Here is a 15596-nt window from a genome sequence, read left to right as displayed (position 1 = left end):
ATCTAAAAAGAACTGAGTTCTTCCTGAGTTTATGGATTTATTATATTTCTATGTTGCCTGCACTAGAATGTAAGCTCCAAGAGGACAGGGCTTTGTCTGTTCTGTTCACTGGTGTGCCCCGAGTACCCACCACAGTGCTTGGCCCCCATGTGATGGTCAGAATGAATAAATGAATGAATGAAATGAAATCTGGCTGTCACCACAGGGACTTAGGACTAACAATAGAAGGAACAAAAATAAGATCTGAAAAAGCTGTATGTTTATTACAATAAAAATAATGTACTAAATGGGCATTTTGAGAAACTTCATTTTGTTTCTTTTTGTCCTGGTAATGCGGGCTAAGAAGATCCCAGATATTACCATCTCCCTGGTGTCCCCAAACCTTTACTTATTAAGGTCATACACCTGCCATTTAACTCATTCATTAATCCATACCTACTAGATATTTTATAATGATATTTTCAATATTAGAATCAAAAGTGCTTAGCTCAGTGTGGTGGTGCATGCCTCTAGTCCCAGCTACTTGGTCAGCTGAGGTGGGAGGATCACTTGAGTTCAGGAGCGAGGCTGCAGTGAGCTATGAGTATGCCACTGTGCTGCAGCCTGGGTGACCCTGTCTCTAAAAAGAGAAAAAGAAGAAGAAAGGATGAAATATACCAGAGGTGTCAGCCAGTAGAAAGTGAAGCAATGGACTGGTATGAGATAATCCACATCATAAATAGTAAACTTTTGACTGTCATGGGTAGGCTGAGTCTAGCCACTGGGATCTTGAGAGGCTACTACTATTGATGTTTCTTTCCATATGCTCCCAAACAGTGAAAATTCATACATGTTGCCTGTTCTCCCTCCAGCAGTGACTGTAAAACTTTAATTTGATTTAATTCAAAACAATTTAAGTTATTGAGCATGTACTCAATAAATTATTCTGCTAGGCATTTTAGGAAGAGATATATGACAAGGGCTGAGTTCTGATCAATGTAGGCTGTTTGATGCATTGCCTGCCTGGCACATTGCCTGCAAGATGTCTGTAGCAGGAAATTTTTTATCTTACAGTCATGGGGCTGGAAGGATAGGGGAGGAGCTTTTTCTGTTGAATTAAAACGGAGACACTCAAAGTTGAGTTAATAGAGGGCAAAGATGTCAAACCTGAAAAAGAGTTTGATGGGAATAAAGAGACTTCCAATGACCTGCATGGTAAGCAGTTTCAATCCAGAGAAAAATATATTTGAAAAAACAACAAAGTGATGAATAAAGTGGTTTTTAACAAGGTACAAGGGACTTCATGATAGTTTTGTTAACATTGCTTCTTAAACATAACTTTCAGTGGACAATGTTGATTCTATGTAAGATGAAGGCAAGAGGAAAAGGAAGAATATAGAATTTCCAGATGAAGATAAATGTCAAAGGAAGATGAAGCTTTAGACAGATAAAGACAACAAAAAAGTCATGGGAAGGCCCCGGTGAGAGCTGACTCAGTGAGGGAGCCTACACACATGAGAAGGTGATAATTGAGTGTTCCGCATCCAGCAGGAAAGAACCTAGAAAAAGAGGAGAAAAAAGGAAACGTATCATAAAATCTCAGCAAGTTGTCTAACCCAAGAACCCAAGACAAATTTTGACAGCTTTGTTGGCTTAAGTTTCTAGCATTTTTTAAAAATTGGTTGAATTAGGTACAAGTAGCTCCATGGGTAGCAAAAGCCCACAGGTGATGGAGACAATTTCTGCGAAACAAACACGTTGCATCTTGTGGATGACAAAACAGACACCTGCCATGTGTTTGTTGTTGGATACAACCCTACAGGAGGCATGATTCATTTCTAGCAGTATGGGACCAGCGTATTAATCACAAAACTTTTGGCTGCAGGTAATAGGAAAATCAAATAAAGCAGCTTCAACAATAAGCAGAAAGTGTATTACCTCCCATGGCAGTAGGAGAGGAGATAGTAAGGGCTGGATGGGGTGGCCTGAAGTTCTGGGATCAGTGAGTTCAGCTGCTTAATGTTGTCAGGATGAGCTAGATCTTTCCACCTATCGGGTCTACCATCCTCATCATGTGCGCTAGCACCCCTCATCTTCACAAGATTGCAGTGGCAGCTCCAGGCATTACATCCTTACACAATACCAAAAGCCAGAAAAGCAGAGGGCACATAATCTTGCTGAATTCCTGCCCCCTAGCTCTTTTTAAAAATTAGAATACCTGGTTATTGGGGGGAAAATCATAATGAAAACTGCAATTGCTTATTTCACAACTTACAAAATAATGATTTGATATATAAAATGAATTTCTTTTTTTCTTTATTATTTTTTTTTTTTTTAGAGATGAGGTCTCAGTATGTTACCCAGGCTGGTCTAGAACTCCTGGACTCAAGCAATCCTCCCACCTCGGCCTCCCAAAGTGCTGGGATTATAGGCGTGAGCCACCATGCCCGACCGTAAAATGAATTTCATTGTATAAGTACAAACAGTATAAAAATCCTCTGGATATATCATATACATGTCATTGAGAGAAACTCACACCTTAAATCTTCTGTTGCATGTTTTACATTAGACATTTTGGATCTATTTACCAAGGAAGACCACATTTTTAACTATATGTTGTTTTTGCTTACAGTTGCAATCTATCAGAAGCTGTATTTACACAATTAGAGCCTAGTTAAACCTGAGATGAAAACAAAAATCAAGCCATTTCTTACCCCTAGGCTGTTGGAATGGCACTTTTTGTGATAGGAATGGCCCTTCTAATGCTTCACTACACAATCTAATCAAATCTATCAGTCATGATGAATTAGACCCAGTCCATCTTTCAATCTGGTCTGCTCTGGGCCTGAACATATAGACATAAAAGAGTACAGATTTATTTCCCACACCCTAACCCCATAAACCACTTCAAAAGAGAAAATTTCATTTTCACGTTTCACTTCTTAAGGAGTCCTGACTACCACACAGGCCTTGGTCATGAAAGAATATGTTCCTGGGTGGTACATCAAGTTAACGTGAAGCTTAGCAAAAAATCTATTATGCAGGATAGTAATAACAAATTCTCACAAATGTTATGCCTGTAGGAAACTATTTTGCTGCTTTAAGTAGATGGAGGGTTGCGAAAATATTTATCTTCTTGCATTTTTTTTTTGGAATGTTTGGTCACTGACAATTTTTACCAATATCTTTTTTTAGCCCTTAATAGACTCAGTCCATTCCATCTAGAAAAAACAAAAATTTGATCAGATTGTTAAATCTTGAAAGCCTTCTCATTTTTACTATATAAAGAGGTAAGTTTGATATTCATATTCTTTTACAAATGTGGTATAAATGCTATGGATAATGTAAGGAAATATTGTCAAATAGAGGTAATTAGAAGAAAGAAAGTCTTGTTTAACTTCACAAAACATATATCAAAAAAGAACATGAAATTATAACAGTATTTAAGAAATATTTTCTCCCAAATTGTGCTAGCATTTTTGACTAGTTTAGTGACATCAACTGCCAAAAAATAGGTTCAAAGCAGCCTGGGAAAACAGCCTAAGGATAAAAAACGGCTTGATATTTTCATCTCAAGTTTAACTGGGCTCTAATCGTATAGCATGGCTTCTGATGGATTGCAACTAGTTCCTTCCTCTAAATCCATCTTCCCACCAGCAATTTTCTCCCTCTCTCATTCCCCACTCGAGGTGATGTATGTAAGTACTTGGTCTGAAGTTGCCTAGGAGGTCATCTTCGCAGTTTGGGAGGCAGCAGCAGGAGAAGGCACAGCCGGTCAGGATAATTGTGGGCACCCATGTGAAGCTGTCAGTCCAGTTATAGATGTGACAGGAGGCTTGGCATGAAGGTTGAAGGTCTGGGTGTACTTCACGGGTGTATTACCAGAAGGATGATCCGGAACACAGCAGCCAGAGCGAGAGGCTCCTGTCACTCCTACGAAGACAAGCACTTGGGATCCACAGAGGGCAAAGAAGCAGAGGATGGAACAGATCTCGAGGGTGACAGAGTCACAGAGGAGCATAGCAGCTGCTCTTCGCCATTTCTTCCCCCACAAGACCCTGGCGGCCGCCCTTGTGGGAGTGTCTCCACTCCAGCGAGGATGTGCAGATGTGGTCACTCGCCTGCAGCCAGCCCCCGCCAGCCAGTGTGATGATGTCAAAGGCTATAGCACAGGGCAGGAGCACCGCCAGGCCTTGATCCATAATCGGCTCGGGTGGCAGCAGAGAGCCAGGTGAAGCACCTTTGTAAAGAGAACCTGAGCAGAAGCTTCCACATCTTATTTAAAAAGTGTTTTAGGTTAATTTTGTTTTTATTTTTATTTTTAGTTTTAGTTTTGTTCTGTTACCCAGACTGGAATGCAGTGGCATGATCTTGGTTCAAGGCAACCTCTGCCTCCTGGGTTCAAGTGATTCTCCCACCTCAGCCTCCTGAGTAGCTGGGATTTCAGGCACCCGCCGCCACACCCAACTAATTTTTGTGTTTTTTGTAGAGCTGAGATTTCACCATGTTGGCCAGACTGGTCTCGAACTCCTGACCTCAAGTGATCTGCCTGCCTCGGCCTCCCAAAGTGCTGGAATTACAGGCGTGAGCCACCACACCTGGCCCAGACCCTCACACCTTAGATTGGCAAGAATCTTCTCAAATGCCATTTTCAAACCAATCAGTGACAGGAGGAATCGAATTCCCGATTGGTTTAGATTAATCGAGATGTATCCCCATGAGGCTGGGAAAGTTTAGCCTCCCCTAAAGGAGGCTGAATAAAATAAAATCAGGGTTTTGTGAGAAAAGAAGCAGAGTCAGGGAGAAGCGCTGTTGTGCAGGCAATCAACAGCGACTGCCATAACCCTCCTCTCTTAATTTGCACTCAGTAATATTCACTCTTTGTGGTATATATGGCTCTAGGGTTTTGACAAATTCATACAGTTGTGTGATCACTATCACTACAATCAAGACAGAGAAAGGTATAGGATGAAAGAGAGTGGATAGGTTTATGCTCAACCAGCATGGATTTACTACTGTGGTAGAAACAAGTAAGAGGGAGGACAGAGTCATGGTTCTTACACGTTTGTATGAACAAACTTCCAGGAGGGTGAGCAGGCAATGTATAAGTCTAATATAGGGAGCTACGGACAGCGTATTATCAGGGTTTGAAGAAGCGAGAGGTTCCCACTCTGGAGCTGTGGCCTGCCGTGTCCTTATGACTATTTGTGGCTCCCAGGACCCCTTGCTCAGGTGACCATTCCAGACGCCCATCTCTGGTTGCTGTGCGGTAGTTGCCCTGATGGTTCCTTTTGATCCCCTGGGCTCACATTCCTTGCTTTATTCTGCCCATCCTTCTTGCCAGCCCTCAGCTAGACAGCCTGAGGGTATTCAAGTCCTCTGTCCAGATTCAGAACATGTTCCCATTCCAAAGAGGAAGGCTGAGTCTGCAGAGAGCCTTATTCCAGGCAGGACTGACTGGCTTCAGGATGGTGTGGTGGGAGCTTGGGTGGCCTTTTCATCGTTATTATGGCAGGTGGATTGTGCTGATGAACAGATATGGTCACTGTGTTTGAACAGAACAGACTGCTTGGACACAACAAAGAATCTAGTAAAATAAGATAATAATTATAATAAGGACAGCAAACACGGTTAGCTAACATTTACAAACCAAAAAGATCGTCCAGCGAGAGCAGCTTTTGAGCCCTGTTCCACAATACTTACAGTGTTTAGAGTCCCATGAATGCCCAACTGTGGCTAAAACAACAGTCATCTAACTTGAGTTGCTTTCTTCCAGGGGGCTGGCGCCAATGCTTGTCTTTACTGCCCAGGGTCAGGGCTTGTTCGTAGAGTGCCTTTGTGCAAAGTGGAAAAAGTCTCCCCACTCCTCATGATGCTTTTTTTCCATCTCTTGAGAAATTGTGATAATTTCCTGTAAAATTGTAATAGTCAATATCTAGATCCTTGAGGCATAAACTTTGAATGGTGCAACCAGCACAGCTGTAAACATAGCCTCAGGACCCAGTTGTTTTGAGGATGAGAATAAGTCCCATTGTCTCAGAAATGTAGCCAGTCTGGGCCAGTGGTTGGAGGATGCCTGGCAGCCTATTAATGTATTCAATCAACATGTACGGAGTGGTTACTACATTCTGGGCACGGTGTTTAGTGCTTTATGGCATTATCTCATTTCATCTTCACAAAATGACCATGAACAGGTATTATCTTTATTCCTATTTTACAGATGAGGAAGTCAAAGTTTAGAGAGCTTATTCGACCTGTCCCAGTTCACAAGGTTTGTGAAAGAGCTTACCTAGAATCCTGATGGAGCTGATACTAACGTGACCACTCTGCTTCCTGAATATTTGCCTTGTATATACTGTATAGATGTATATATAGTTTTTCACAAATATCAATCCTGTTGGTATTGATGGTGATTCTCAGGGATATTCATATTATCGTATCTCTTTGTTTTCATATCTATCTGATGGGTTTCTCAGGAAAAAAAGAAAGAGGCAGCTCTGTGATACTTAAGGTGCTGCAGAAGATGATGATGCAAACACATTAAGATGGCAAATATTGAGAAAAATATCAGTCTTTTCGGACCAAATGACTGAAGACCACACAAGTAACCGCTTCAGCAATAGAGGTGAATTGCATAGTGCTTCTGCGTCGCTTGCTTCAGTGGGGGGAGGTGGGGACTGTGTGCTCTTGCTCAATTAAGAGGATCAGCCCTTCAAATTGGAAGCCTGTTGGCAACGATTCAAGCCTAAGAGCCTGAGCTTTCACAGCGATAATCCTTAGGCTCTTTGGAAAGGTGATGAGGCAGCTTCCTCCAGAGCACATGCCAAAGAGGAACCTAGTGGCCAAAGACCATGTTGTTCTTTCTTTTTGGGGTTCTGTAGTCATGGGAGCATGGCTTTTGGCCCAATAAAACACTCCTGCTGAAATCCTGCTATCTTCTCTTCTTCTTCAAGGAAGCTGATTAAAACGAATGAAGAATGAAAAATTTTGCTCAACAGCTTTTTGTTTGGTTTTCTTACATGAAGGATTCCTAATTTAACTGATTTCCTTCCTAATTAGATTTAGCAATTAGGGCTGCCCATTAACCTAGGGGTTTCCTGTATGAGTCTCAGCCCCCATCATGTCTGCCTGGCTTATAGCACCACAGCTGCGTAACTGGCAGTTAAATCCATGTCTTCTGTTCAAAGCAGAGGAGATGTACATAGCCAAACCCAGGTGGCCAGCTCTTCCATCCAGTCAGATTCAAGAAGCATGTGCAAAGCACTTCGCCAGCCACTCTGGGGTGATGAGGAGATGAGCAAGACAGTCTGGGATCTCTAGGCTCCCATTCATCTATTTATTTAGCAAATATTTATTGAGCCTTTACTATCTGCTAGGCACTGTTCTAGGCATTGGGGATGCAGTAATAAACAAAGCATACAAAATTTTTATACTTTCTGGAAGAGGAGACAGGCAATACAAAATACATAAGTAAATGTGTAATATGCCAGATAATGGTAAATGCTATGAAGGAACTATTGTAATCTAGGCATATGCATGAAACACACATACACACCTCTGATGGTATGTGTTGGTGCAAAGTGCTATGGTATTACAATGGAGGAAGAAATTGATTTTGCATGGAAGAATTTGGCAAGTAGTGAGATTTAAGCTGGCCCCTGAAGAAAGTTTAGGTCAGGTGAATATCGCTGCAGTACAGGGAAGCAAGAGAAAAGCGCTCCCTAAGCATCTGAAACTTATCAGCAAAAGTCCAGGAGTGAGAAGAGAGGGCGATGCAAAGCACATTCAGGGAGCTGAGTAGCTGATGCCAGCCTCAACAGTGGGTGGAATGGCAGGTGGGACAGGGACCTGAGATGGAAAGTTATGTAGATGTTAAGTGATGAAAGATTTTTACTGCCAGGCTGAGGAGTATGAGTTGAACTCTGCATGCCACGGGGAGTTACTGAGTGTTTTGCGCTGGGAATGTCCTGAGCAGATGTGTTTACAGATGCAAGACTGGCAGATGAAATGCTTGTCCATGTGTAGGGAGACACCTGGAACGGTGCTGGCCCTTGTGGCTGGCATCTAGGGCATTGAGGCAAGGACAGTCTTTGGTCTTCATTAGGTAACAGATGGCATTGTCTTATTACTCAGATTATTCAAGATAACAAGCTACATCTACTTTCCCTGGACATTTGCATTCAAATGTGATCATTCCTTTATTCCCAAGCCATGGGTATTCAAGTTCTAGGACAGTAAACTGAGGCTCTGCCAGATAGACTTATCCTCCTTTTACAGATGTAGTTGAGCAACTTGGGTGCCCCAGAACTTTATCTCTATGGATAACTTGTAATTGATTTCTTGCATAAAGCCTCAGGAAGGCCTGCAGTAAGAGGTGCAGCTTGTGTCTTCCTTCTCTTGACAAATTGCATAGAGATGGTCAGAGAAATTTTGGAAAGAATCCCACCACCTTCACTCTCCTGCCATTGAAATTTACCCTCATGGTTCCTAAGTAATGCAGAGCCACAAAGAGAAGAGAAGCAGCAAATATGTTAATTTCACGTGTTTATTTTACTGTTGATAGGGACAGGAGGCTGAGAAATTCTGGGCAGAAGAGGGCAGGTCCGTGGTGAGGGCCCCACCCTCAAGCTGAAAAGCCCAATACCGTGGCCCAAAGTGAGAGTTTACATCTCTGTTTTCTGGCTGGAATTTTGCCTTCTCCAAAACCACCCACTGCCTACCCTGCCCCCAGTCTTGTGCCCATAAAACCCCCAGGCTCAGCTGTCAGAGGGAGGAGAAGCAGCTGGATGTTGGAGAGAAGCAGCTTGACATCAGAGAGACAGCTTGACAGCATAGCTTCCTGCTCCATCCCCTTTCAGCTTCCCTTCATCACTTCCATCACTTTCATCAGCAATAAAATCCTCCACATTCACCACTCTTCAATTTGTTCATGCTACCTGATTTTTTCCTGAACACTGAACAAGAGATCAGGTGCCACAGGTACAGATACCAAAGGCTGTCATACTGACCTTCTGCGCTTGCTGGTGGAAAGCAACTACCTCATGCAAAAAGGCAGAGGGCCCACTGAGCTGTTTATTTGTTTTTTTTTGTTTTTGTTTTTGTTTTTTGTTTTTTGGTTTTTTTTGTTTGAGGCAGAGTCTCGCTCTGTCGCCCCGGCTGGAGTGCAGTGGCGTGGTCTCGGCTCACTGCAACACTGAGCTGTTTAATACTTCAGTTGTCTGTGGACAGCATCACAGGTTCTCCCCTCTAGATGCTGCCACAGGACCCACACAAAGTTTTGCTCCTGCTGGTGCCTGAAAGCACTCACCCCGGTTCCTGCATCCACTCACCTGTGTGTTCCCTCCAGCGAGGGGCTGAGAGCAATGGGTTCGAGTGAGTGGAGTTTGCCCCTGCTGGTGCCGAAGCAGCCGGCTAGCTCCAGCACCTGCACTCCAGTTCCCATCTGCAAAGGGGTCAGGGAAATTTCCTGCTTCACTGTCATCTCCCCATAGACTTCCCCTTTGCTAACTCAGCCAACAAAGATACTTGGTTCACCTACATTCACAGAAAAGTGTTTTTTATCCCCTTGTTCTTTCTCTTCTTCCACTTTGTCCTTCCTTTAGTCATTAGGTTCATTCTTCTGCCCCTCTCTCTGTTGCTGTTTATTGTGTCTGGAAGGGAGGAACAGAGATGCTTAAGTTAGGGGGTTTTAGGTATTTTTTTTGCCACATTTCCTATATAATGAGAATCTTTCCTCAAAGCCTTGAGTGAAATATCCATTTCTCAGAAGTGCTTTGTGGAGTTGGCTCTGGTCTTTTGGCCAGATTCCTGATGGGTGTGGGCCTGGAACAGGAGCTGCCCTTGGGGGTCCGCTGCACAGCTGAAGGCCGTGCATGCATTCTCTGCCTCCCTGCTAAGGTCTGACTGGCCCACAGCTCTTGTTCTCTCCCCAGGGCTTAGTGGTGGAAATTCGAAGCGGGGAGGAGAAGGGCCAGTAAGGAGATGAGTAATAACGTGGAAACTTTGAAACCGTGAAGGCTTGCCAGGACTGAAGTCCTTCAGTTGTTTTCTACGGTCCTTTCAGTCAGTCAAAAAGAGCACTGGAGATCCCAGAATTGTCATCCCATTTGATTTACCTGTCTGCCTTCTAGCTGTTTGTTTAAGGTGTTTTCCCCATAAAAATGCATGGTAATTAATGTATACACATATATTGCTGTAAAATGACTTCCTGGGCTGGGATGGGGCTGCCCAAAGAGGGAAGCCAAAAGAGCCCTCGCTAATGAGGACTGGTGCAATCAAAGGTTGTGCCATCAAACTCCACGGCACTAGTGGAGGGGGTCTGGGCTGTTATTCACACTCCTTAAAAGCAAAGCAAAACAAAAACAAAGAGAACAAGTGTACTGGCCATTTCATCCCTTCAGATGGTCTGTGGTAAGGTAAACCTTTTGAAGCATCCCTGGCCATGTGTAAGGCTGCCCCTCAGAGGCAGTGCTGTGGGTTGGGTGGGGGTGGGGAACACTTGGAGCCCTGTATGTGACTCCTGGCTCTCCTTTTTCCAGCTCTGTGACCTTGATCAAGTCACTCCGGCTCTCTGTGCCTCAGGTCCTCATCTGTAAAATGAAGCCAAGGAGAATCTCTGCTTCATAGACATGTTATGAGAATGAAATGAACCAATTCCCATCAAACCTTTAGAACCACCCGCTCAGGGACTCCACCAAAGATCCTTAAGTACGGCATGTAAATTTAGGTTAAGTACCAGAGGGGAGAAGGGAGGCATGGCTTCTTCTTAAAAGGAGAAAGATGGCATGTTCCTGTAGATGAAGCTACTCGAGAGGCTGAGGTCTGGGAGTTTGAGACCAGCTTGGACAACATGGCAAGACTCCTCCATCTCCTTAAAAAAAAAAAGAAAAATTAATTTTTTTAAAGGAGAAAGAGCTTTCAAACATAGAGGTGATATGAAGAGGAAAAAGCTCTCTAGTATCTGTTACTGAAGTAGAGGTGGGGCTCATGGCTCCCACAGACAAAAGCATAGGGGTATGGCTTACCCTTTGTCCTGTAGCGAGGGAAGAGAAGAGAGGGTGCTCGGAGGGATTTATAAAGCTGTTTTAATAGTTTGCTTTTCTAGTACAATTGTTCATTTGTGTAAGTCACACTTGCATTTACAAGAGCCTATATGATATCTAAAGACCAGGAAAATCATGGCGATACATTTGTAGGGCCTTGGGCTTGAACAGGTAACCCGAGTGCCATTTCAGAACGTGCTGCCTGGGTCTAGGGGTGTCGTACCTCATGTGTAGGGATGACCTTTTGAGAAGCTTAGACGCCGCAGCTTTGCCTGGCTCGTGTGCTCTCTCCCCTAACTCTTGCACACACACTCTCCCGGCCCGCATCAGCAGCAGCCTCCAGCGTTGAACACAAAGGACTTTTGTTGTGTGTAATTATTTATAAAGCTGGCCCGTTTCCATTATGAATAATCATGATAGTGGGGATGAAGGAGAACGGTAACTCCACATTTGAAACTACTAAAAGGCTATGATTCATTTTTGGTCTCTTTATTAAGAAGGCTATCTCAGATAATTTGCAGCAAAGTTTTACCCTGGAGCAAGTTTCCTTAGTCATGTTAAATTCATGGGGAAAATCCTCCTAGGATTTAGAACTGAAAAATAGCTTTAATAACGGAAACGCCGACGTACAGAGCACAGAAAGGCAGCGTGTTCTAACCATTTAGGGAAAAAATGGGTAAGATGTTACTAATAAGCTGTGCTATATTTTTATCCTACCGTTTTCTTCATCTGAAGGAATGTGGAGATGAGCTTTTAAATTCTAAATGATTACCTGACAGCTCCCATCTCTAGGGTACATTACTAGCAATGGTTTTATTTTGCTATTCCCTTTACTTTACTAAAAACTCAGAGGACACATGCTCGGCAGAGCCCAGGCTAGGAAGCAAGATCTATGGACAAGAGACAAGAGTGCAGTGAACAGAACTGAGGAAGCCAGCACTTCTTGATTCCCTTTTATGATCTTTGTGGACACTGACCTTATCAGTAGGGCTGGGAGTAGGGGTTACCAGGGCCTCTAGCACCTTCCTGGATAAGACCCCAACCTAACTTCCCAACCCCATCTCCCATTATTTCATCCCAACCCATCCAACCACATACGCTGTATTTCAGTCATGCCAAACTGCCCACTGGCCCCCAAATATGCTACATTTTTGAACTGGCTCCTTCCACCCACCTTCCCTACCTGGCAAGCTCTGGCTCACCTTCCAAGACTCCTCTCCAATGCAACTTTCCTCCAGGACACCTTCCAACCTGAAGCAGAGCGAGTGGCATCTTCTGCTCTCCCATAGTACCTGATACCTGCTTCGATTGTGGGAACTTACTAGAGTGGAATTATTAGTTTACAGCCTCAACTGCCCTTGGATTCCCAGAGCAGGTAAGAACTACATCTCAGATACCTGTACCATGCAGCCCAGGATTTCTCAACAGCAGCAATATTGATGTTTTGGCTGGAAATTTCAATATTCTTTGCTGTGGGGGGTGTTATTCTGTGCATTGTAGGAGGTTTAGCAGCATTCGGGCCCTCTACCCACTAAATGCCAGTAGCCACCTACCCGCATTGCGACCCTTGAAGAACATCTCCAGACAGTGCTCAGTGCTTCCTGGGGGCCAATATTGCCCCTGATCCAGAACCACTGCCCTAGCCCTAACAGAGAGCCTGATATATTCTAGGTATGTAATGTGCACTGCACTTGCTGAATTAGTAAATCAATGCCCAAGTTAAGGAATAAAAGCCCACATGAATCAAACATATAAACACCTTACTGTAGCTTTTACGCACGTATCAAAGCAAAGCTGAAATCTTTATTCCAGCAGTCACATCTCTTCATGAACTGGCTCTACTTCTGTCCTCTCTCATATCCTTTGCTCCTCACCTGTGGGCTCTTTTGCATTCTCATGCTTTCCCTTTCCATCAATCCAAATCCTGTACTTACTTCAAGACAAAGAACAACTTACCCACTTTAACAAGTACTCCCCCATTCACTGGCACCCCTTCATATAAGAATACATATATAATACACATATATCTATATATTCATTAGTTTTGGTTTTAGAACTGCTTATCTTTTTGTTTCACATAGATACCTTCTCCTCAACTAGAAGAATCGCTCCTTGATAGAAAAAAGAGCTTACCCCTTTAAGTTTTTCTTGCCCTTAGCACTATGGCAAGCTTTATGAACAACAGATGTTTAGCTTTTGCTTAAAGCGTATTTTTTCTTTGAGGTCTGTTCAATCTGTATCATTTGTGTGGTCCTGACATAGTTTTGTTTTGAAGAGGCATAGGGCTAACTCTTTAATATCCTGCAGTTTTTAAATAAATGAATTTCAAGAAGATTCTGCAGATATGAATAAAAGTAATTTGCAATGTTTTGGAATGTCTATGAGAAGGCACTCAATGTGATAAGCAGTGAGAAAGACAAGAATGATTGTGTTTTTGTCTTAAATTTGGATTGTGCTTAAATTCCACTTAGGTACCTTTCCCCATCGCTTGGTCAGACGGTATTAAAAATTTCAACTTTCCTAATTTATTCTTGGCTCTCTAAACACACCAACATCCCTGGATCCCTCCTTCTTCAGGCGCACATGCAAATGCAGTGACGTGTGCACGCACTTTTTGTTTTTGAAACTGAGTCTCGCTCTGTTGCCCAGTCTGGAGTGCAGTGGCGAGTTCTCGGCTCACTGCAAGCTCCGCCTCTGGGGTTCACACCATTCTCCTGCCTCAGCCTCCCAAGTTGCCGGGACTACAGGCGCCCGCCACCATGCCCGGCTGATTTTTTGTATTTTTTTAGTAGAGACAGGGTTTCACTGTGTTAGCCACGATGGTCTCGATCTTCTGACCTCATGATCCACCTGCCTCGACCTCCCAAAATGCTGGGATTACAGGCGTGAACCACCGCTGCACTTTCTTTAATGCTTGTGTTTGGAAATTTCCCCACACTTCTATTCTACAGGGCATACCTTTTTTCTCATGTTGTTCTTCGAAGAGCTAATGCGTTTACCCATGTGTGCTCTCCTGTGGGGCTTCTGATACTTGGTGTTCAATGGCAGAGTTAAGGGGAACCTCCCTCCAGAACTTCCCAGCGTTGCATGAGCTCATCTTGTGACAAGATAAATATACAGTAAACATACTGGAATGGGGTAGGATGGGAATAACTCTCTAGTTTCATCACTGATTTTTGAAACCCTTAATAAAAAGACCAAAGAATGCTTTTGTTCAAGTCCTGTAAATTTTACTTTTGGCAGATAAGCCTGTTGAGTCTTCAGTTTCTCCAGTGTTCCAAAGATCCAGGCTCTTCATTTATTCCTCTCTTGTCCCCTTAGCTGAATCTTCGTTCACCCTCGCTTCTCGAACTCCTGGTCTTAAGCAATCCTTTCGTCTCAGCCTCTGAGTAGCTGGGACTACAAGCCTGCACCACTGTAGGACATAGGAGGGGCCCTCTTCTCCTCTATGCCTACCCAGGGCCTCGCATTTAAAGCACAAAATCATTGTTCAATTCCCACCTATGAGTGAGAACATTGATTTTGTGTTTTAAACGGGAGGCCCTGGGTAGGCATAGAGGAGAGGAGGGCCTCTCCTATGTCCTACAGTGGTGCATGCTTGGAAGGGGAACATCACACACCGGGGCCTGTTGTGGGGTAGGGGGAGGGGAGAGGGATAGCAGTAGGAGATATACCTAATGTAAATGACGAGTTCATGGGTGCAGCACACCAACATGGCACATGTATACATATGTAACAAACCTGCATGTTGTGCACATGTACCCTAGAACTTAAAGTATAATAAAAAAGAAAAAAAAAAACCCCACAAAATCAAAACACTTCTCGTGGCCCTGACTTCTCCTATGGTACCATCTCCTTGACTTACCACTTCTGCATCCTCACCTCACATCTGTACTCAGCTCACTACAATCTGGTAACCTTGTAGTATCCCCTCACTTCTGAACATGCACCCACTCTTTCTTAAGCCCTGACACTTCCTCATACTGCCACATGTATGGCTTTCTTGGTACTCCCCCTCCTTGACCCTGCAGCAGTCCTAACACAGCTGACCGCCTCTTTGCAGCTGCCTCCTGGCTTAGCTTTCTGCCCCTCATTATCCCTATCCCGTTGCCGGTTCTTTCTCAAATATCTTCATCATTTCACTGTTCACTTTAGATGTGGGTCCTTTAGATGTGGGTCCTTGACACACACTCAGCTTCATTCTTTCCCCCCATTCACACTCCTATAGATGACTTCTAAGTTGTCATGACTTAAAATATAAATGAAATGTAATGGCCACTACATGTTTCTCTTTATCTTCATCCTCTGGAAGTTCCAACCCAAACTTTCAACTGCCTCCAGGTTTGCCCATCACCAGGCATCTCAAATGTGTGGCCAAACCCTGTTGCAATTTCCTTTCTACATTCAGGACTTGCTCCCTTTTTGTCTCTCCATTAAAGGCTATCTATTCCAAGCCAGAAACAGGATTTTTGTATGACTTGTCTCTCTCGGTAATGCTGACTATATTTCTAAAGTATTTTGACTCTGTCTCATTTTTTTCATGTTGACAGATGGTCAAAATTGAGTTCTCTGCCA

Source organism: Mandrillus leucophaeus, unplaced genomic scaffold, assembly GCF_000951045.1.
Source record: "Mandrillus leucophaeus isolate KB7577 unplaced genomic scaffold, Mleu.le_1.0 Scaffold82, whole genome shotgun sequence".
Taxonomy (NCBI): domain Eukaryota; kingdom Metazoa; phylum Chordata; class Mammalia; order Primates; family Cercopithecidae; genus Mandrillus; species Mandrillus leucophaeus.
The sequence above is the reverse complement of the archived record's forward strand: the minus strand, read 5'-3'. Positions refer to the sequence as shown.